Below are 22,376 nucleotides of genomic sequence, written 5' to 3' on the forward strand. Positions count from 1 at the left end.
GGTTGACGGGGCCACAAGGGAAGCCGGGGCGGAAATTGCCGAGGTGTTTGCACAATATTATGAATCCGTCTATCAACCGCACACTGAGAAGCAGGAGTGGGAGTGTGCTGCCTTCTTAGGGGACATCCCCCTCTCGGTCTTAGCACCAGAGGATAGGGACCTTTTAGATTCGGACATCATAGCGAAGGAGGTGGAGGTGGCCATGAGTGATTTACAAGCAGGGAAGGCTCCGGGCACCAACGGGTTACCCACGGAGGCGTTCCGGTGTGTATCAGGATGGGTGGCCCCCCACATGCTGCATATGTTTAACGGTGCTAGGGAGGACGGGGTGCTCCCGAAAGATCTTCGGTCGGCAACGATAGTCGTGATCCTTAAATCGGGCAAACCACAAGATCTATGTAGCTCCTACAGGCCCATCTCCATCCTTAACTTTGAAACCAAGGTCCTCGGCAAAGTTTTGGCCACTCAATTAGGAGCGGTCACTCAATCCCTGATCCACCCGGACCAGTCGAGCTTCATGCCCCATAGAAATACCAGGCTCAATCTACGGCGGTTGTTTGGGGAGCTACAGTCAATGTCCACTCGTCCAGCGGTGCCAGTGGCTCTCCTGTCCTTAGATGCCAGCATCGCGTTTGACAGCATGGAATGGCACTACATCAATGCGGTCTTGAACAAAATGGGCTTTGGAGACACCTTTCAAACGTGGGTGAGACTCCTATACACGGCACTGCTTGCGAGGGTCCGGGTTAATGGCGTCCTCTCCAGGGAGTTTGAGCGGAGGCGAGGGACGCGGCAGGGTTGTCCGCTTTCCCCGACACTATTTGCTCTGGCCCTCGAGCCGCTGGCGGCCTGGGTAAAAGCTGATCCCATAGTGCGAGGCATTGACTTAGGGGGCGGCTGGGAGGAGCGTATCTAATTATACGCAGATGATGTGTTACTTTATGTACAGGAACCAGCAATCTCCATTCCGCACCTGATGTCACTCCTACGGTTGTTCGGGGATCATTCTGGATACCGTATCAACTGGGGTGAATCTCTGGGGCATTGGCTGTCAGGGCCTCCCCTGGAGCTGGGTGAGGTCTGCGCAGAGCTGGTCTGGAAAGAAACCTTTCGATACCTGGGCATCTGGATTACGAGATCAGAGACGGAGTACACACGTTTGAATATACTGACTCAGTTGGAGCGCCTACATGGCGATGTGGCACATTGGAGGACTCTCCCGCTCTCTCTGATGGGACGAGCCGTCCTCTTTAAAATGATGGCCCTTCCCCGCCTCCTATATGTATTGCAGAGTGCCCCCTTCCCAGTCCCGGAGAAGATTTTCCGGGTGATAGATTCAGAGATCCGTACACTGCTTTGGGGAGGTGGTTGACCTAGAATCGCGTTGAGGAAGCTCCAGAGAGGGGTATACGAGGGGGGGCTGGCTGTCCCTGATAAAGCCGAAACCAATAGGTGGATAACCAATAAAGAAGCGGATTACCTCTTAACCAAGGAACCTAGGACTCCCTACTTTTACTCACTTCCCAAAACACATAAAAATAAACTCCCTCCTCCAGGACGACCTATAGTTTCAGGCATAGGGTCGGTCCTGGAACCACTTTCAAAATTTGCAGATGAATATCTAAAACCCTTGGTCCAAAAGACGCCCACCTATTTAAAGGACACGAGAGACTTGTTAACGCAGATCTCTGAGAAATCATTTGATCAAAAATCTATGCTCTTAGTAGGATTAGACGTAGAGTCATTATATACAAGTCTACCTCAAGACGACACCCTACAAATGCTCGAAGACGTCCTCTACAACGAAGACTGGAACTACCATACTCCGAGGCATTTTGTCCTCCAATGCTGCAAACTGGCCCTCAAAGAAAACTTCTTCGAGTATGAAGGAGATCTATATTTGCAAAACCATGGCACCTCCATGGGGAGTGCTTTTGCTCCTTCGGTGGCTGGACTCTACGTGAGCCAATTTGAGAGCCAACACGTACTAAATGAATCCAATCCGTACTCTTCCAGTATTTTATACTGGAAGAGATACATTGATGATATCCTCCTCATATGGGATATAAAAATGATTTGAGACTATTCATCGACTGGCTCAATGGCCGTGATCCGTGGCTGAAATTCACATACACGGCGAGTAACTCATCTATCGACTTTCTAGATCTTACCATTTTCGTTGAAAATAACATCCTTCATATACCAAAACATACACCAAACCGAGTGCCAAAAATAGTCTCCTTTCTTATAAGAGCTATCACCCTAAGCCTTTGAGAGACAACCTCCCATACAGTCAGTTTTTGAGAATAAAAAGAAACTGTACAAAAGATGTTGATTACAAAAAACAGGCACAAGAACTTAGCATGAGACTTAAAGCTAGAGATTACACCACTGCTACCATCACTAAGTGTAAAAAACGTGCAAATAAACAACCTAGAGATTGCCTCCTGCAGATCCACCCAAAAGATCCAGTGCAAGACCTAGCAACCTGTGTAACAACATTTTGCCCCTCCACCTATGCAGTACAAAAGCTAGTAAACAAAAACTGGAACATCCTGAATACTGGAAAATTCTCATGGCCAAAACCACGATTCGCGAATAAGAGGACTAGGAACCTGAGGGACACTTTGGTCCACACACGCCCTAAGAAGAAAAAACCACAACCTGAGATAACAAGAGACATAACTATGACACCAATAACAGGTCACCACCCCTGTGGAAATTGCATTGTCTGCAAATTTACAACAACCACAAAACAATTACAACTTACAGACACCCTCCTATGGACGCAGAGACAACATACGAACTGTAACTCTACCCACGTCATATACATGGCAAGCTGTCCCTGCCAGAAGAAATATATAGGGATGACCTGTAGGAAGGTCAAAACCAGAATAGGGGAACACAGAAGCAACATAAGACTCAAAAAAACAACCACCAAACTCTGTGCCCATTTCATAGAGACAAAGCATTCAAGTGAAGACTTACGCTGGACAGTCTTAGAAATGCTTGAGGATAAAACCCATGATGCCGAAAAAAAACGATACGAAAAGGAACAAAGGTGGGTGAATCGCCTTGAAACCCACATCTGGGGACTCAATGACAATATACCTTGGCACCAATTTGCGAAATAACATCAATAAATGCCTCAAGAGATTTAATTAGTTGGCAAATGAGATGTGGGACCAACAGAGTATTTAATTCCCCAAGATAACTCTAAATGCAAAGCAACAGTACACGCTCCAGCGAATGGTCAAAACCTCAAGGTAAATAGCTCTAGAAACATCTCGCCAATGCATATGAACAAGTAGACACCACCAAACACAAGGTCGATACCTTGAGGAGAAAAGCCCTTTAAACAAGACAATGATAATACCTGACATGCACTACAGACCTCTTTGCTAAAACATGTCATAATCAATCCAGTGGTTAATGCCACAGAACAAAAATACGAACATTACAGCAAGACGAGCAACTCGATAGTCTGATAAAGCTCTGCACCAGAGAAAGAATAAAGAGATTGAATAATAAAATGATCAGGCTGTTTCCACACCCCCTGCAAAATAAATGACATATCGTACATGTGACACTGTGAATGTGCTTTGAAACTAGAAACAATAAAGTTTACACAAAAAAGAAACACGAGCCCTTTAAAAAACAGAACGATGACGCACTTCCCCATCCAGGGGCAGAGTCAGCACAAGCGACGGCAGACTTAGCCATGCGGGTTATGGCGTCTAAGCGTCCTCCAGACTTCGACTACTCTCCGAAAAAGCGGTAAGATCTCCACACACATTTAATTAACTGAGTTCCGCTTTCCTCTAGCTCTGAGCTAATAGAAAGCTGGAACCTCCTGAAGAGGCGCAAAAACGATCACCATTAGGTAAGAAAATCGCCAGCCGAAGGTACCTATGCATGCGCAGAATTAACTAAAATTGTATGAATGAGAATCTTTTTGAGTGCCACATGTAAAGTGAGCAGTCAACAAATACGACATATGTTGGCTTGAATACTCGGTCTGTTTGTGAAGGGTGCTATATAGAACAGAGAGTTTCGAATAAGGCTCACATCACCTCATTTCTGGGATCAGTAAATATGACTTATCGCTCCCATGGGCTTTATCACACTAGCCCTTTTTTTGAAAAATAACTAAAAAAGCAATCTTTTCTATGATAACAACCATACTCTCAGTCCTTTGCCCCCAGTAGTCCTCCCAATCAACTGTCAGATTCATTCTTAATATAGATTTTAGAAAGATTAGACATGAGCTGATTTCTTTACCCCCCACATAATACAGCGTACTAGACATAAAAGTGTTTTTTCTTGTCTGTATTTTCCACTCTTTCTCTCCATTTAGAGCGCAAAAGAGGGTGATTGGTCAGTGAAAGCCTAAAACAAGGCATTCTAAAGGTCACTACACAAATGGTGTAAGTACATGACGCATTTCAGTGTTTGTTTGTTTGTAAGTCCTGACGAAAGCCCCATAGACTCCTGTGAGCCAAGGGGGCTGAAACATGTCAACAACACCTTGAACATACTTAGAGATCAAGTAACTCGATCTTTCACAAGTACCATTTATGTTTTACTAGTATAGACTCACACCATTTATTAAAGATTTTGAGGTTGAGTTCTATATATTTTTAACCCACTTTTTCACGATTATTCACTTACCCTTACCTTGTGGGGGCACCCCTCAATATCTCTGGACACTGCAAACTAGACCAGAGGAGCCTCTGGATGAGGCGGGCATTAACTACAAACTATAGCACCCAATGATAAATGCCATAACTACAATGTGGGGCGGAGAAAAGATATACACCGCAATTTTGTAATACATTGAGTTTTTGAGGGTGCTATAGATTTTTCTATCCAAAGGTTTAGAATTGTAACAAGTGTCCATTTTTACACCTGATAACCCTTTGTCCCTGATATTAGACTTTACTACTGGGCGGCTCAGTTGGTGAATGTTAATGGGTGGGTGTTCGCCCCGATGGAGGAACCAGCCTACAGAGTAGACCGCATGGTGTTGGGGAGTGGTACATACCTGGACGCGCTGTATCGGAAGGGTAGATGTAGATTGCCCCCGTTGCCTCAGACGGCTGCAGTGGTAGGAGCTTGGAGGAAGGCGTCAAAACGGCTGGGTTGGGAGGCGAAACTCACGGCTCAGACTCCGTTGTGGGTCGGGGACTATCTTCCCGAAGTGACGAAACTGAAGGGCCTCGGCAGGTGGAGCCTGATAGGTATTGACGTGCTTGGAGACCTCTGTAAAAGAGGAGATGTGCTAGAGTTCACTGCTTTACAGGAGGAATTCCAGATGGGGGAGGGGAGTTCCTACACTATCAGCAAGTCTGATACGCGGTCCTGCAGCATCTCCAGAGGGGGGATCAGCTACCAGAATATGCCCCGCTAGAAGACAGACTGCTGCTGGACCCGATTATAGATAAGGCCATCTCCCTCACTTACAAGAAGCTCATCAACAACATCCCTGATCCCCTGGAACCGATCCGAGAAAAATGGGAATCTGATGTCGGGTTGTTAGAGGAGGATGACTGGCGGGAGGCGCTGCAGAGCCCTAGAGAAGTAGCAATCCGAGCACGGTTTAGATTGGTCCAACTTCGCATCCTGCAGCGCTCTTACACTCCCCGCACAACACAACATCGTATTGGGTATGCTGACTCTAGGTTCTGTCTGCGTGGCTGTGGGGAGGAGGGCTCCTTTTTCCACATCCTATGGGACTGCGCCAGGATCTGGGCATACTGGACTAACCTAGCTGCCATAATGTCCGAGGTGATTGGGACGGAGGTCCCGATGGAGGCTAAATGGCATATTTTAGGAGTCACGAATGACGTCACCTGGCCGAAATAGGATAAGAACAGGCTGGCGCTGGCAAGCATGGTCTCCAACAGAAACATAGCCCGCCTGTGGGGTAGCGACCTCCTACCGACGGTGGAAGAATGGGAACATGACCTGGACTGGTGCCAAAGGGCAGAAAGAGTGATTTATAAGAGCAGGGGGTGTCCTAGGAAATGGGAAAAGATATGGAGGGTGTGGAGGAGGTATAGAGGGGAAGTGTGGGATACGCAGGCTGCCTCATTACAGTGCTGAGGCTTTTGTATGACTTCCGAACTGTTTCTGTAGAATCATGATGTTCATATTGCTTGGTATGTATCTGTCTGTTATATGCATATACACCTGCCATTACCTACTATGTATAACGCCATTTTCATGAGAGCCTATATTCTGAATAAAAAGAGTTTAAAAAAAAAAAAAGATTTCCTACCACAGACACCACGGTGTTTGTCCATGGCCTCTGATGTTATCAGACTTGGTCACACGCATACCTAAAAACTAATCTGAAGTATGTAAGCCACAGCCATTACAATGCGTGTCCGTCTCCACAAAGCCATTATCATGCTTATGCCTTTATCATGCATGGTAAATGTATACTAGTTGTAAAAGCATGCATGGTAAAGGAATGCGTGGTAAAGCCATATGCGTGCTAATGAATTCCTGGTGACGATCACGCGTGGTTATGACCGCGTTGTAATGGCTGTTTTTCCCCAGGACACTGCAGGAACCGGGACTGGGTGTGGCGGACTCCAGGGCATCAGGCGGTGAGCCACGCAGCCTCCCTCACACTATATGGAAATCTGTGGGGGGTCGTCATTTTCATGGTTCGAGGGGCGTCATTGAGGCCCATACAGTTAATTTTGTAGGGGGTAGGTTTGCACGCGAAAATGTCGCAAGAGGTTTGTAAACGTGGTACACATTGTTTTACTTTGATTTTCTCTCTATGTTGTAGTCCATCCAGAGAAAATATAAGTTATTGTACAGTCAGTACTTTTCAACCCTACTGTCAAACATCTTACTATAGTATTTCAAATTATAAATATTTTTGTTGTGGACCGTCCCCCCCCAAAAAAAAGAACAAGTATATAGTTTATTTTATTAACTTTTATTAAAACAACAATAACTGTAAACGTAACTTAAAGATAATGTAATAAACAACTAGAAAAATAACTTTAGTAAAACAGTATTATAAACAAATTGTGATGTGGACTCCAAAGGACGTTGGGTAGGTAATCTGCAAAACAAAAAAGAAAAAAAGAGTTTAAAGTTATGTAGATGTGACTACAATAAGGTGAAGCATTACTAGTGAAGGTAACACTACAATTTTACGCGTGCAGTGTGTCTAGTACATTTCACTTCTGTTATAGTCCCGCGTTCAAGTGGTGTCTATATGGAGGTGCCTACTGCGTTACTGACACAAAAGTGGCACAACGGGATTGTAAATACGCCGACTTATTTCTAATGCATTGCAATGAAGGTATTGTATATCTAGGCCCCTGTGCTTACCTTGTATATTCACTGCGGCCAAACACTGCGGCCACCGGAGTTCACAACTTCAATACACCTCTGCTTCTGCACGTCAAAGTAGACAGCAGTGTCTATAACTTTAAAAGAGAAAGAGAAATGATGTCACAGAGAGTGAGAGAGAGAAGGAGAGAGAAAACAACATTAAAACTGTCTTGCAGAGTCTGGAGTTGAGATTTTTTCTTGAAAAGTCAGACACAGATTTACAGATTTACAAGCTCTTTGCGCCACTTTTCCCACGTTAAAAGTGGCACAAAAGTGGCTCAATAAGGTTGTAGATCTGTTTTGCAGACTGTTGTAACCTATCTGTTGTCACTGCTCGGAGGTAATTATATATTTCTACATAGTGAAGCTGCTGCACAGTACTCAGTCTCTCTTTTCACAAATAATTTGTTGTTGTTTCGGAAACAAAATTCTTTGCTCACCTAGTGCTATTGGCGTGATTGAAAGAGGGTGCTCTACGTGTCGAAGAAGCCTTCAGTGTAATTAAGAGAGTTCACCACTTCAACTCAGATAAGGTTGTATATAGCAGACTGGAGATAGCAGCGTCCAAAACTTTAAAAAAAGAAAGAGAAACAATGTGAGAGAGTAAGAAAGAGAAAGAGAGAAAAAAGGACATTGAAACGTGGGAGAGACACACACGACGGGGGGGGGGGGCTGAAGCCAGAGGCGCAACCACAGTCAAAAATATCGGGGGGCTAGAATTTTTTTGGGGGGGTCTTAACTTCAAGGATAAAGAAGAGTGGAGCTGCAGGGGCTGTAAGGGGGGGACATCAAAGCCTCATTAACAAGCAAAATGTCTTTAAAAGACCTGTGAAGTACTCGGGTGCGACTGTGTATGGGCCCAGGAAGCTATCTCATCCTAGCTGAAGCCCCGTTAGCCCAATGTATGTTTTGCGCGCCTGCTGCATACTACACATTCTCTCCTTTCGCAGATAACTTGTCGTTCTTTTGGAAACATGCTTCTTTGCTCACCTTGTGCCATTGCCGTCGTCCTTGTTACATAGTCCATTGTGAAGCTCTACATCTAAAAGATATTAAAAGAAAGATGTTATGATTGGTAATTGTTACCATATTAATTTGGAGTTAGATAACATCGCGCTTTTATACACGTTCCTTTTCACATTTCTACGAACTGTTTGTATTGGTAATATTCCATACATTTCAGCGATTATAAAAACGTTCCTGCTATTGGGAAAAAAAATTATACTTGTAAATTAATATACTTTATAGGAGTGCGTCCGTCTAAAATACGAAGTCGCGTTTTTGTATCTAGTCTGTTACAACCCTGACTCCCTCGGATGCGTACTCAAGCCTCACTGCTCACCTTTTCGTGGATAAGACACCTTCTGCATGATGTAGTCCCGATGTACAACAAAGAAGTCTCATACATGGTGCCGAGTCTTGATATCTGTATGGCTAATGACATACTTCTGCTCCCATCATCATCATCGCAGGTTCTTCATCCGCTCAGTGCTTCGGGCACCACTAACTCAGTGACCAAAGAGGCCAGTTCGGTACTTTGGGACAACTCTAAAACGGCGTACAACACGTGCGCTCCGTCTTTTTTATACATAGGGTCACGTGTGCAGTGACGGATGCGCTGACTGGGTGTGCTGTGGGTGTAAACCAGCCATGAGGGAGTGTGTGTGTTGATCTGTCAACTAGACCTGCAACTAAGAAATCACTACAATGGAAATCTGGGCCTCATACTGTTGTTGTGTTTTCCTGGTAGCCTAAGAGTGGCGTGTACTACGTATTCAGTATTAATTTACCATCTCCCCCCGGGCTTTTAAATGTTGGGAGAGGGGCCGTGAGGCTCTGGGACACTGCAGGAGCTGGCCGTGGGGAGTGGCAGTCTCTAGAACCTTCGAGGGTCTGGGCATAGGGTCACGCACTCTACTTCATACAATAAACAAAAAAAGAAGACAAAGTGATGAGAGATGATTTGTGACGTGTTTAAGTTGAGAGCCTGGATAATCATTAAATGGGGTCTGGCAGTGAAGTGCGTACTTTTTTTGGAACAAGCCTTTTGGGGTCTTTCGAAAGCAAGTCATCTTTAATAATTCCCTCTCGGTTCGTGTACATGCCAAAATATCTGACTAACTCGTATGTTAAAAATAAAAACTTTTTACACCTGTTTTTGATTGGTTGTGAAGGATTATAAGAAAACGTATTAGCGACCAATCACTTTCCTTCCGCAGATTTTGAGAAGAATTTGATTGGCTGTTGTCTACTTACGTCTATGTTCTTCATGCTAATTTTAATTGGCTTTCTTTTTTTTCTATGTGACGTTACGATACAGTCACCATGTATGTAGCCTATTTTGTGACGCATTTGCCTACCACACGCTGCCCTAGTCATTGGCGGTAACCGGCTCCTCCCACGGTCCCCAACGTTATATTTGAGTATTTAATCTCTGCACTTGACCGTGGTCCTCCAACAGTACGTGGCCCAGATTTCCATTGTAGGGATTTCTTAGTTCAAGGTTTAGTTGTCAGATCGGCACACACACTCCCTCCTGGCTGGTATACACCCATACCACAGCCATCCAGTACATACGTCACTACACATGTGACTCTATTTACAAAAAAGACGGAGCGCACAATGCCCTCACGGTCCCGCTGACTCCTTGTGACCGTTATGTTCCAATAGAGCATGTGCAAATGAAATGAAAAACATTAGGGATACACGGACTGATGGTGGGCGTGGTGAGGCGTATTGTGTGCATGCGCACCATTAATACACATGCGCTGAGTGAAAAGGGTACACAGGTCAATGGGGTACGCTCCTCTATAGAACACCAGCATTGCTTTTACACATGGGGAGATGCTAAGTTGCATGTTTGGATTTTGAAAGTGAGAACACATTTCACTGTTGTGTCTTTCAAAGTTCAAACTAAGTTTGCTATGGGAAGGCGGGAGCCGCAAGACTTTTCATAGCAAACAGGAGTATACTGGGGGTAGGCACCCTGGGACACTGCAGGAACCGGCTCTGGGCATGGAGGTCTCCAGGGCTCTCGAGGGCACCAGGCGAAGGGCCCCCGAGCCCGTGTCACACAATACAGAAATCTCCGGGGGGTGGTTGTTCCCGGGGTTTGAGGTGCACACACTTTTAATTTTTTAGGGGGGGGGGTGGATGCGCAAGTGGCTCAAGGGGGTTGTAAATGTGGTACAGTGTTTTCTTTTACTTTGCTTTCCTGATCCAGGGTAAATATAACGGTTTTTGTACAGCCAGTACCTTTCTGCCTGTTACCATAGTAACAGTTCATGGAACACTCTCATGAGCACAGAGGTTAGAAGTTCACCACAATATGTTGCTAATTGAAATAGTTACTGTACTGGAGATTTATATTTTTTTCATAGGAACCGTTAGTCATACAAGAAGTCAGTGGAAAAGTTTTGTTAGGGATTCCTTCCTGTTCGGGGAGTAACGTGCTCCAAGCGGGACTTTACGAAGCTTAATGTTCATTGGCTGTGAAGAATTAAAAGTAGAAGGTTTGGCAGTCATTCCTTTCTCATCTGTGGAACAACATGCACATTTTATTGGCTAAAGTGTTCCGAGCACAAGTTTGCTCCTTATTGGGTGGGAACGGTACACTGTTGTCAGTGATATTGTGATACTTTTTCCAAAAGAGTATGGGGAAAGAAAGTAGTAGAGGGCAGGTTAGGAACACTATTAACTCTGTACAGTGCCCATAAGGTGGTGGAGAGGGATTATGAGGAAAACAATTTTTTTTATATGTTTCAAGGGCCATTTATATAATTGTCGTGTGGTGTATAAATTACGGCGGAAAAATTACAGTGTCTTGCGCTGTTTTTTTTGTATCAAGTTTGTAGGTGACATACTTCTTAGGAGTACTATTTACTTATAATGTGGTGTTTACTTTCCTGATGGGGAGGTGTGGTTGCGCAGCAAACAATTCTGTCTAGGTTTGAAACAGTTTTTATTAAGCAAATACAAATTAACTTTCTTCAGAAACTGTTGCTGTATATATGAAAGGGGTGACAATTAAAAATTGAGTTTCAAAAAATTTCAGTTAAGAGTGGCTATATACATCTTTTTTGTGCTACAGTTTGTAAAAGTGTTTCCCGACATTCTTGATGATGTAAGAAGGCATCAGTTACTTTTAGATATAGTAGAATAGAAGTGCTACAACAAACACTCCCGCACTACATTATCTCAGATCAAGAGAACAAGTAAAAAACAGTTAAATACAATTATTTCATATTACATAGAAATGCATGCATTATTATTTTTCAAATTTGTATTCTGTACAATTCAAGAACGTGCTGTTGTAGTGCTTAGAGGTTGCAGTCTGTTCCGCTAATAAATCACATACTCACTAAAGAATACATAGGATGGTACTCTTATAATATAAAGTACAGGTCCTATATATTCTTTAGGGAGAAGGTGTATAGGAACCTCAAATAAGAACAGAAATTAGAAAATAACATTCAGAAATGTAGGGTTTATTAAATATTTGAAGTGACAAAGTATGCATGATAGCTATATTTTTGTGTTCTACTGTATCATAAAATATGTGATCAAGTACTTTTTAATATTAGAAAGATTTATTATAGATGGCGCTGAAAAATCTCCCATTCCTCTTCTGTAGCAATAGGACAATCTATTATGATATTATGATTGATACCATTGTTACAGTAAAAAGAAAAGAAAAATAAAGTTATATATTTAACAGAACATCCACAATGAAATACTTTTGAGCGGTAATTATTTACTGAACTTCTTTTCTGCGGGAGGTGAAAAAGTTTGATCTTCGTGGTGACGGGTCATAAACTCCTCTGAGATCATGATGGTGATAATAATAATATGTATATATTCTCACTGCACATGATCACAAGGGGAAAATAGATTGAAAACCGCAAGCCGGTAATGTTGCTTACTTATCGTTACTCTTTGCGACGACGGATTGTGAACTCCACTAAGATCACCAAGACTGTTAGTGTTATAATATACATATTAACAGTATGTGTTCTCTAGGAGAAAACACATAAACAAGTGGAAGATGGTGACGTTGATTGTAAATGTTTAGGGTTTGCGTCGAAGGGTCACCAACACCTCTCAAGCGAAGTACAGTGTCAATATTATAACATAAAAAGTCACTATATATAAGGTGAAAGGAGCCAGAAAAGGAGCAATGTTTGTTATAATCTATCTGTTTCTGAAAACAAGCTGCTGACGTTACAGAGAAAAAGCGAAAAACATGCAATAACATTTTTTCTAGATATAAATGTTTAAATATTGACAAATAGCCGCAATTTATAACTAAGTACTATGACTATGCCATATTGAAACAACTTACAACTCCGGAATATGTTTGTTGACACAAAAAGAGAATCCGATGCTAGAAAACGGAACCTGCAACATAGATTGGCGATTCAGAAATAACTCGCGAAAACGAAACTAATTGCACAGTAGGTGTGGTTTATATAGTTTTTGGTTGTTTAGTAGTCTATGGGAGGAAGCTGTGGGTCCGTCTATTTAGATGTCACGTTTTGCAGTTTACACGTGCTCACGTTTTAACTGTTTTTCTTCTGCACGTGTTTGGAAAAGTTACAAACTGTGAAGCTGTAAAGGTTTCGATTTCGATCGTAACACGTATAAGGTATTATTATCTACATACGTTGGAGAGTTTAAAAAGTGTTACTCGGTAAACTGTGTTCTTTGCATTTTCATGATTAAAAACATCTAAATAGAAGACATAAAAAGAAATATCGTTATCATTAGAAAAAAAAGTATTAATATTTGTTATTATTATGCTCCTTAATTTAAAAATGCTAGCATTTGTAAATCATAAACCTATCCTCGGAAAGGTGTGCTGGCGCTTGGGGCGTTGAGAAGATTAATAAATAATAAATTCCCTTTTCTATGCACCTCTAAACTTGGCTTTTAAACTTTCAATTGCCCAGTCTGTAACTTTACACTTCCACCAAACACTCTGTCACTGCTGCTTTAGTTTTGTAGTGACTCATTCAGAGGTATGTAGTAATCCATTCACTAAATTAAAACACTAATGGGCACATATACAATAACTGGCATATCCCCAGGAATATGCCAGTTATTGTGCACCATGACACCACCACCATGGATGTGCCATATTTACAATGCGGTGCACCATGGGACAAAAACGGCACATGGCTTTGCGTACGCTTACGGTGTGCTTACTGTGCTCTTACGATGCGAGTAGGTATGACGTCCCGCCGCAATTTGCGTAATTGCTTTTAAAAGTAATATACGCTTATTAAAAGTTTAAAAAACTATTTTCATAATTATCTAGATAATGTCTTCTCTTAGTATGTACATTAAATACTTAAACAATTAAAAACTTTTGCGCCTTTCGCGTACGGTGCGCTGTATATGACGTCACACGGAAGCGTTGATGCGGTGCGTAACGTCAAAGCGTATTCGTAACGTATGCGCGGGTATGCACAGAGTACGATTTGCCTTACAAAGTATGGTGCGATCACCATACGCGTAGGGTACGATTATCCCCAAAAAAAACAATGAGAAAGGAATTAAATAGAATTTAATTTTAATATATTGAAGAAAAGAAATTAATAAAAAAAAAAATTTAATTTACTTTTGTTATTATTTTACATTAAGAATATGAAATATAACTTACAAAATAAAATAAATATAAATATTTATAGGAAAAATGTAGGAAATTAGTATAAAAAGAAAGAAATACAAAAATTCATCCATTTAAAAATTATCATTTACAAAACCTTTGAAATTCACTGAAAAAAACATAGGTTTTACACGTTATAGTTAGGAATTAGCATTTAAAAAGCCTTGCAAATTCACTGAAAAAACCATAGGTTTCACACGTGTTATAGTTAGCTGGACATTTCACTCATACAAAACCATTGAAATTCCCCCGTTATAGTTAGTTTAGCTAACTATAACTTGCGCGCCCGCAATGCACTGCTGATGACGTCACATATTACATCACTCATTACATGGCCAGTGACATCACTCATGATATCACTGATGACATCTCGCGGAGAATCACATTGGACTAAAATAACAGACATCCCCACCGGAGGGTGATAAGAAAGAGACTGACTACAGGCACCATAATGCTTCACACCGTATGTCATCGCGGCACCCACTAGAGGGAGAAATCACTGGGATACATAAGAAAGCAATCACCTGGTTCCTGTAGGCACAGCCTCTAATGAGTGATGACTTGGACAGAGATAGGCTCGCTGCTGAACTATTTGATAACTTATGCAAAGGCAGTACCGTGAGTGAGGCTATTAAATTAGGTGACACGCATAAGATTGAGGGTCTAAAGGACAAATTTATTAAACTTGAAAGACTCAAAAAAGCTGAGATGTCCAAATGGTGGGACGGAGCCACCCTAAAGCAATATGCTAAACTTAAGAGAGTACCTAGGGGGCTCCGCTCGCAGATTATGCCCACTTATGATGATCTAGATGAAGATTTACTAGATGTTTGGGAAAAAGAATTAACATCTAGTTCCTTTAAATTAATGGATATCTTGATAGAGAATTCAGAGAGAAAGGTCAGAAAACTCCTAGATGAGATTACTGTATTAGAGAGTGAGATTGGAGCATTAAACCTACCCGATCCAACTGCTAAAAACGATGAGATCTTGAAGGGTATATTAAGTGCCCATCAAAATGATATCAAGCAGAGGAAAGCTCGCAAACTTAAGCGAGACGAGATTGATTATAACTCTGGACGGGTATTTACTTTCTCTAAAAAATATGATCACTTAATGCAAACAGATAAAACAAAAAGACCCCAGAGACAATAACTGAGAGTACTAGCACCACATCACTGAGTACTATTCCCTCTAGTAGCAGTGACAATGAGGGGGCCTCTGGATCAGGACAAAGACAAATGCTCCCTTTAGGCAACTCATTTTTTGTGCAGGAAGTGAATCGCATAAAAAGAGGGAACAGGGAACAGGCCAGACGTGGTGCCATTATAATAAAAAAAACAGACGGGGCAAGAAGAGACCCCATAGATACAGACAGACCAGGCAAGAAAACCAGGTCTTCGGACAAGAAGCAATAACTAACAACTCAGAGGTACAAGTGGTGAATCTCTCTGATGTTAACCTTACTGAGGATATGACAAGTCTATTAAAGAAGGGTTTGGGATTCTGTCCAAACATCGTGGGTGACGATTGTGATGTGAAAATAGATCTGTTCAAGTTCATAAGAAGACTGAAACTAAAAAAGTATTTCTTGCATAAACCTGAACAGAATAAAATAACTACTGTGCAACTGTATAACTCAGTCTCTGACTCACTTACTATTAATGACATCTTAGATACGGGCAATTTGTTATCAATCACTGAACGTGAGGATGACCCATATACAATGTCTAGAGTATTGGAGGATCTGGATATCAGACCGGATCTTAGCATCTCAAGCGGTCTTAAAGACAAATCTAGATGGGTTCCTAATTCAATGGGTGGTAATCATATTGAAATCTTTTACCGTTTGGTTTTGAATGACTTAGATGCAGACTTGAAACATTTACATAAAGGTCAACAATATACTTCTAACTTATCGTTGGGGGAGAAAAAAGCGTTGGAAACTCTCAAGCACGACAAAAAACTGATTATCAGGAATGCAGATAAAGGTGGGAATATTGTGCTTATGAACAAAACTGATTATGATAATGAAGTGTATAATCAATTGCAAAATGTGAAATGTTATGAGAAAGTGGCGTCGAATCCTATGTTCAAACTTACAAACATGATTAATGAACTGTTAACCAAGTGGTATGATGCAGGATTGTTGGATAAAGATGAATATCTTTTTTTAAAAGTGAACCGCCCAAGATATACTATACTATACACTCTACCGAAGATCCATAAGGGTCTTCCATTCCCACCAGGGAGGCCAATAGTCTCGGGGATTGGGGGACTGACAGAACGTCTATCTCAATTAGTGGATATCTTCATTCAACCCATCATGAAAAATTTACCATCCTTTATTCAGGATACCAGACATATACTTAATATTCTGAATGATATCAAATGGGAAAGAGGTATGATACTCGTCACTCTTGACGTGGTATCATTATACACCAGTATTCAAAATGAATTAGGACTCAAGGCTCTCAACCACTACTTATCCAAAAAACCTGCAACCCTATGGGAACACACGCGTATGTTGCTATCCATGACAGAACTAATCCTGACCAATAATGTCTTTTTGTTCAATGGAGAATGGTTCAAACAAAAACAGGGTGTGGCGATGGGTTCCAAATTTTCCCCAGCCTATGCTAATATATTCATGGGCTGGATGGAAAAAATATTCATTTGGAGCCCGCAAGCAAGCCGTTGGAATGAACACATTCTCTATTGGGGCAGGTATATTGATGATTGCCTAATGATTTGGACCGGCCCTGAACCCCTTCTTTTTGAATTTTATGATTTTTTGAACAGTAATCAAATGAACATGAGATTTACCACCAATCATAGCTCATCTAAAATAGTGTTCCTTGATGTAGAACTCTACTCACAAGAAGATAAAATTTTAAGTAAAATGCATCGGAAATCTACAGCATGTAATGCCATTTTGCATGCCAATAGTGCACATCCACGACATCAGATTAGAGCAATCCCCATTGGCGATGATCATTGGTTTACACAGTGTATAGAGGATATGGAGGGTAGATTCCAATGTAGAGGTTACCATCCTTCAGATATACAGAAAGCTAAACAAAGAGCTTTGAACACGAAACGTGTATCCACCCTCAAACCCACTACTGGAACGGGTAAGGATACTCAACCTATTAGGTTAATTACCAATTACAATCCCATAAGTATGAAACTGAAAGCCAGTATGAACAAGCACTGGCATGTAGTGATGATGGCCAAAACCCTGAAAGATCACATTGGTTCACAACCACAAATTACATACCGTAGGGGACTAACCTTAGGAAATCTCCTGAGCCCAAGTTATCTAATACATAGTCCAGAAACTTGGCTAGACGTACACTCCAAAGGTTTTTATAAGTGTGGCCACTGTGGTATGTGTAAATATGCACTGGACAAAACAAAAGACTTTCATATTGAGAGCTGCAAAAAATATGATATTTTAACAAACATTACATGCAGCACAAAATATGTAGTGTATATTATTCAATGCAAGTGTTCTAAGATATATGTGGGAAGCACAATCAGAATGTTAAAAGACCGCATGGGGGAACATATGAGAGCATTGAAACACAATGATGCAAGATACCCTACAGCGGAACATATTAACAATTGTCCAGCACAAAATGAGTGTAAAAACTTTGTATTCTATGGGATTGATCAAATCAAACCTAACCCACGGGGTAGGAATAGGGAACTGTTATTACGTAGATGTGAAGCTAAATGGATCATGCGCTTAAAAGCCGTGGATAACGGTATAAATTTTGATCATGAGCTACAGTTTTTTCTAGGGGATTGAAACATGATCCAGATTATTGTTATAACCATAGATTGGGTGGCAGTAGTTCTGAGGTGTGGTATGATGCACAATCTATGGTCACTCTCTCTCAAGGAAGAAATTTGCTTTATCTGACTTCTGCAATGACTCTCTACATAAATACGTGATGAACTCGGTATATGATTGTTCAATTTAACTAAGATATATTTTGAAATAATGTGTAACAGTATTTTGCTATAGTACTTTGTACAACCCAAATGCATTCAGAAGTTATTCTGGGTACCATTCTCCCATAGCCTTCTTGTTAATATTAAGTGTAAGATTGTCCAATTTAACCTAGATAACATTGTGGAATTAGGTTACAATATTTAAATAACCCACAAGTGTTTAATAGCCATTTTTGGGTATCACTCTTAACAGGCCTCCAGCTAAATAATATATAAGGGTACTTCTTATATATCACTAAATACTACCAAAATGACGACTATATCGGAACAATAGATTACATGGGAGTAGCTATTGAATTAATTGTGGATCCATATAATCATTAATTGTCTTAAAATATTACATGGATTGACTCGAGCGCTAGATTTTTATGACCTGTTTTGACTGAGACAGTCATTTGTCGAGTATATAATTCATTTAGATTTTGGGTCGATATCATTTGGTCCCATTCTTTCATGGCGACCACTCGCGTACATAATAATGTGGTCCTTTCTTTATATCTATGAATATGCATTTTCTATGCAGTATGTGTATGTCCTTAATGGCGGCCATTCGTGGACATTAGATACTGGTCCTCTTTCTATTTCAATGTGCACACATATTGTGGCGCACACACGGAAGCCGTGCACGCTTGCCTGTACAAAGGCAGGACGCCACGGATTTAGCAGTAGCTGTGACGGAACACGGTAAGAGTAAGATAAATACGATATGACAAATAGGGGAGGCTTTAGAAGTCTTGGTTCCGTGACTAGACATTGGCTAAATATTTATTTTTAATTGGGATTGCAGGGATGTTACGATTTCGGACCGTATGATATACAAGCCACTACGGATTTTTGACTCTTGACGATTTTGGAATTTCTCACATAGCATATATCTTTGGAGGTAAGCGCTCCTTATTCCACTATATAGACTACTGTTATACGGAGTAGATTGTACTCTGAATGTGGCATCAGAATTATTTAGATTCATTAATATGGTTGTCATATGTCTCTGGACAGGAACGTCAACCACAAGTGATTAAGCAGCAGGAATATACTGCAACACTATAATACTCCTTGAGTATCGGATATACAATTTTTTCTATATAGGAGGGGACACATGATAAGATAGGACTCAACTATACTCAATATTCGATCTCTCGATCTTTATTTACACTCTACCTGAAGTTTCGGTATGGACAATTTAGATTCCATTTATTTTGGATTTCAGGGCTGATCCTGACTGTGTGAAGGTACTGGCATCAATATGATGCACTTTCTTTTTTCTCACGAGCACTTGGGTTGTACAAAAATCTATTGATATTGCGGTACATAATGGGTCTATTAGATACTATAAGACACCATAATGACACATGTTCCATTGTATAAAATATTGCAATTAATTGTAATATTTAGGCTAACACAATGTTTTGAATAGTAGCATGTTTGGCTACACTGCACCCAGATTTTTTTACAGTCCTGACACGGTCTGCATGAAAAATTGGTGGTTGGTTTCAAGAACCACTTGTAAGAAATGATTACAAATATAAGTTCTTTTGCATTATTTCCAGCCTTGACAAAGCTGTAGGTGTCTTGAACCTAGGCGAAATGCGTTGGCGCAAGGAGTGGACTTTGTGGAATAAAAGACCTCTATCATTTACACCATTACTGTGGAGTCGAAATTTTGATTCATATTTTGCAATTTACATTGTATTTTCTGTGTGCTCCGAGACTTTGTGTTACAGCCTCTAATGATGTCTGAAACTCCTCCTTTGAAAAAGGCCAAAGGTTGGCCGAAATGCATCAGGATGTTCGGAGGTCACGTAACTAAAATCTGACACCGCGATGTGTGCGGCTCTTTCTTTTCCAGCTGGGAGAGGTGTAAGAAATATAAAGACGGCGTGGTTCAGCCGCGGAGCAACACACCACTTGAGAAGCGCGCCATTACTACCCGCAAAAGAACCACAGAGGAATTGGCGAAGGCAACAGGCAACAGGCAACCACCGGTTAAGCCCCCAGCATGCTTGAAAATGGAATGCAGGGGATCTCGGAGAATCACATTGGACTAAAATAACAGACATCACCCACCGGAGGGTAATAAGAAAGAGACTGACTACAGGCACTATAATGCTTCACACCGTATGTCATTGCGGCACCCACTAGAGGGAGAAATCACTGGGATACATAAGAAAGCAATCACCTGGTTCCTGTAGGTACGGCCTCTAATGATGTCTGAAACTCCTCCTTTGAAAAAGGCCAAAGGTTGGCCGAAATGCATCAGGATGTTCGGAGTTCACGTAAATAAAATCTGACACCGCGATTTGTGCGGCTCTTTCTTTTCCAGCTGGGAGAGCTTTCCACCGGTTAAGCCCCCATGCTGGGGGCTTAACCGGTGGTTTTTATGAGTTAAATGTCCAGCTAACTATAACATGGGTGAAACCTATGGTTTTTTCTGTGAATTTGCAAGGTTTTTTAAATGCTAATTCCTAACTATAACGTGTGTAAAACCTATGTTTTTTTCAGTGAAAATAAATAAATAAATATATATATATATATATATATATATATATATATATATATATATATATATATATATATATATATATATATATATAAAGCACAATCTCAGCATTCTCTCACCAGGAGCCAATTTTCTGGATACCAACGGCGCAGAAGAAGAGAGGAAGACCCAGGGTGCAGGTGAGCAGTGATTTTATTTAGTAGCGTGGAAGGCCCACCTCAGCATATATATATATAAATATACATATATATATATATATATATATATATATATATATATATATATATATCCAAAACAAACAGGAAGCCCAAGTGAAGCAGATCCACACGAAGTTGAATAGGCACGTTTTCTTTATTTGCATCCATTTCACAGCTCGATCCCCAAATCGAACTGTGAAATGGATGCAAATAAAGAAAACGTGCCTATTCAACTTCGTGTGGATCTGCTTCACTTGGGCTTCCTGTTTGTTTTGGATAATTTTCGGCTGCTGCTCGGTCGAGAGGCGGACCCCACCTGTGACCAGGGTCCAAGGCAGGCTTCACTCCAGGAGTTTGCCACGGAACGAAGCAAAGACTGGTGCCTTGCAGGGGGCGCTGCTTTGGCACGATTTTGCAGCTACAAAGCGCTCTCCGAAGGCTCCCAGCGCTGCCCTTCACCCCACTGGGGGAACAATAGTGGTTATTGAGAAGTCAGAGAAGCAGCCCCACTGTGGGAAGAGGGTTAGTACACTACAAGGCACAGAATGCAGTGCAAGATAGGCCACGCCCACTTGGCAGGTGATTTGTATTTGAAGAGGTGTACGACCAGAGACTGTTTCTCAGAACTTTCGAACCTTGCCTCTGATGAAAGGACAATTCCTGAAACGCGTCAGGCTCTTATGATAGAAGGTTGTGCTCGGAGCATTTTGGGGATCAAGCTGTGAAATGGATGCAAATAAAGAAAACGTGCCTATTCAACTTCGTGTGGATCTGCTTCACTTGGGCTTCCTGTTTGTTTTGGATATATATATATATATATATATATATATATATATATATATATATATATATATATATACATATACATATATTACCTACTGGTAGTTATAGTTAGGATTGTTTTCCATAGGAATAACTTTGGCGCCGGTTGAGGAATCTGCCTGAAATTTTCCTCAAATTTGCCTTGCAGTGCTCCGGTCCCTCCCTGAAAGTTTGGGGGGAATTCGTCAAGCGGGGTCCGAGATAAAAGGGGGGCCCCAAAACATGTTTTCCCCATGTTAATTTCCATAGGGCGGTTGGACTCACTTTTAGCTCGAACGGCTGAATGGATTTCCACCAAACTTGGCAAAATTGTAGGGACTGGTAGCCCGATGTGCCTTTGCTATGTCTCAAGATATGTGTTCCAGTGGATTTTGAGTAATTTAGGTTCAAAAATATATATATATCTATAAGCGCGCCCTGGTACGCGCACCGGGGCGCGCAATAGCGCGTACCGCGAATACGCGAGCGGAAAGCTGATTGGCTCTCGGGTGTTTGTAAACATTCCAAACAGACAGGAGCGGCCGCCATCTTGTGTCTCGGTAGGATAGAGACACAAGAGGGGCCAAAAACAAAGGGGGAAATAACCAAAAGGGGGCAGGGTAGACCCCCCCTGACTCCCTAGGTTTGATGTGGGGGACATAAAAGGGCCCCGGCGCTGAAAACGAAAAAAAAAAAAACGATTTTCGCGGGGGGAGCGACCGGTACGCGCCCCGGTACGCGTACCGGGGAGCGTACCGTGGAGAAAAAAGCATGACAGAGTTTCCCAAAAAAGTTGCTTTTTTTAAACATTAGAGGTAGTTCTAAAAAGAAC

This window comes from Lissotriton helveticus, chromosome 10 (assembly GCF_964261635.1).
Source record: "Lissotriton helveticus chromosome 10, aLisHel1.1, whole genome shotgun sequence".
Lineage (NCBI taxonomy): Eukaryota > Metazoa > Chordata > Amphibia > Caudata > Salamandridae > Lissotriton > Lissotriton helveticus.